Source organism: Dasypus novemcinctus, chromosome 13 (genome assembly GCF_030445035.2).
Source record: "Dasypus novemcinctus isolate mDasNov1 chromosome 13, mDasNov1.1.hap2, whole genome shotgun sequence".
Lineage (NCBI taxonomy): Eukaryota > Metazoa > Chordata > Mammalia > Cingulata > Dasypodidae > Dasypus > Dasypus novemcinctus.
Window position 1 is genome coordinate 47,841,547 of NC_080685.1, and position 2,934 is coordinate 47,844,480.

At 43.8% G+C, this 2,934-nt stretch overlaps 1 pseudogene; it reads left to right on the forward strand.

Annotated features, from left to right (window-relative positions):
• The first annotated feature begins 810 nt into the window (after positions 1-810).
• On the forward strand, positions 811-1,446 carry LOC101445203 (ADP-ribosylation factor 1 pseudogene; annotated as a pseudogene).
• Positions 1,447-2,934: the final 1,488 nt, after the last annotated feature.

Consider the following 2,934-nt stretch of genomic DNA (forward strand, 5'->3'; position numbering starts at 1 on the left):
TTGGTAGAAAGAATAAAATCTGAAGGAGAGCACCAGCCAATACAGGCCCAGTTGCAAAGATTATGAGAGGTATTTTTGTGCTGGGTTCTTTGTTTTTATTAGACCCTGGCACTCAGAGAAATCTCTGTCAATTCACTAGTTGGATACAAACTTAAGAATCACAAAGCTCAGGGATTAAATTACAGATTTAAGATTTTAAAACATTAAATTGGGGGAGGAGATATGGCTCAAGCAGTTGAACACCTACATCCCACATGGGAGGTCTCAGGTTCAGTCCCTGGTGCCTCCTAAAATCAAATAAACAAACAACAAGCAAACAAAAGGAAAAAAAAAACAACTCAGGGGAGTCAATGTGGCTCAGTGGTTGAGCACTTCCCACATACAAGGTCCTCGGCTTATTCCCCAGCCCTGGTACCAAACAAACAAACAAAAAAATTAAATTGTTTGCTCAAAAGATTATAAGACAAACACAGAATGGAAATGATGGCCCATAGAAGAATCAAGATAAAACAACATAAACCGTCAATGACGCAGACCACACTTTCAGCATGACACACAAAACTTTTAAAAAAGAATCTTTAATATGCTCAAAGAGCTAAAGGAAAACACAGGGAAATGATTAAGGAAAATTATAAATGGACAAAATGAGAATCTCGATAAAGAGATAGATATTATAAATATGCACCAAACAAATACTGGAGTTGAAGACCACGATATTGAAACGAAATATTCTCTAGAGGATTTTGAGAGATGATTGGAGCTGGCAGAAGAAAGAATCACTGAATTCAAAGATAAGAGCTTTGGGGGAGCAAAACCAACACCTGGCTCGGAGCAGCAGCCTCAGCCTCCGCTGCCGCCGACAGGTTTCTCTGGCCAGTGTTGATTATACCAGTCTGCAAGCATGGGGAATATTTTTCCTAACCTCTTCAAGGGACTTTTTGGCAAAAAAGAAATGTGCACTCTCATGGTTGGCCTGGATGCTGCAGGAAAGACTACTATTTTGTACAAACTGAAACTTGGTGAAATTGTCACTGCTATTCCCACTATCGGTTTCAACGTGGAAACTGCAGAGTATAAAAACATCAGCTTCACCGTGTGGGACGTGGGTGGCCAGGACAAGATCCGGCCTCTGTGGCGCCACTACTTCCAGAACACACAAGGCTCATCTTCGTGGTCGACAGCAATGACCGAGAACGTGTGAACAAGACCCGCGAAGAGCTCATGAGGATGTTGGCAGAAGATGAGCTCAGGGATGCTGTCTTACTAGTGTTTGCTAACAAGCAGGATCTTCCCAATGCCATGAACGCTGCTGAAATCACAGATAAACTGGGATTGCATTCTCTGCGCCACAGAAACTGGTACATTCAGGCCACCTGTGCCACCAGTGGGGACGGGCTTTACAAAGGACTGGACTGGTTGTCCAATCAGCTCTGGAACCAGAAGTGAACCAAGACTGTGTCCTCCTCCCTCTCCCCTCCTCTCCCTCTTATTTCCTCCTCTTCGCCCTCCGCTTTACTCTCATGTGGCAAACTGTGCTGCTCCGTGGTACTGAGTGCCAGAAGCTGTTTCCATGGGTTTTTGGTCACAGTGTGTATTGCACCATGCTGTAAATGTGGCAGACGCAGCCTGCAAACAGGTTTTTTATTTAATGTAAATAGTTTTTTTTTCCAATGAGGCAGTTTCTGGTACTCCTATGCAATATTACTCAGCTTTTTTTATTGTTAAAAAAAAAAAAAAAAAAAGGAAAATCAACTCCCTGTTGAGTACTGAGAAGGGATTTCGGGCGCTCTGGCACCTGGGCTTCCAGGAGTTACTGGGTTGGAAGAGCCGAGCGCACCTCCTTGACTTTAGATCTTGTCGAGGTCCATTTTGGTGGTTGGTTTTTAACCCAAACTCAGTGCATTTTTTAACATAGTTACAAATAAAAGATAAGGAGAACACTTGAACACACAGAAGGGAGAAATATGCCTAGTGTAGGTTTTGCAGTAACAACCTGAACACTGGTCCATCTGATCGTCTGTGTTTCCCTTTGGGAATGTGAGAGAAGGTGACAGAAATCAAACCCACGATCAAATTTTGCATGGTCACAATAGAGATCCCTGTAATTATGCTTTGTCTTCAGATCATCCTGTATTTCAGAGTTTGTGCTTGTACTTGTGCTTACACGGTTACCGAGGAAACAAACTTCGAGGCTGTGGCATGGCCCAGTCCACCAACTGAGACCATCAGTGCCTCTGTCCGGTCACTGGGGCCTTGGGTTCTTCCCCCTCCAGCCAGGTCACTGGTGTCGGGCCACTCAGGGAGCCCCGGGAGAGGGCTGTGCTGCTGGCCACAGGCATCGGCAGCAGCCTTTGGCTCTCAGGTTAAAAAAACGCTGGGAACCACCAGCCTATTCTTTTAGTCAGGTGTGTGGTGCTTTTGTTTGAAACCACTTACCAGAGCAGAGAGCCTGTTTTTCCAGGCATTTACTCAGAGTAGCTCTCTCCGGGTGCCCTGGGGTCTCCCCAGCAGAAACGCATGCAGTGTGGACAGTCACTCCATCTAGAGCACCCAGCCTGTCTCGGAGCACCCCTACCTGTATATGTGTGAAGTAGCTTCCACTCCCTCCTCCTGCAAGGGTTAGATTTGCCATGGAAAAAGACGACCTCTATCCTTTTTTCTTTTATATTTTGATAAACACTGAAGAAGCTGGAGCTGTTAAACTTTATCTTGGGGAAAAACAACTTCAGAACTGGTTTATTTGGTGTTGTGAATCCTCTCACTGCTTTCAATACACAATTAGTAATCAACTGTTTTGTATACTTGTTTTCAGTTTTCATTTCAACAAACAAGCACTGTAATTATAGCTATTAGAATAAAATCTCTTAACTAAAAAAAAAAAAAGATAAGAGCTTTGAAATGTTTCAGGGTGAGGAGCAGAAAGAAAAACACTGA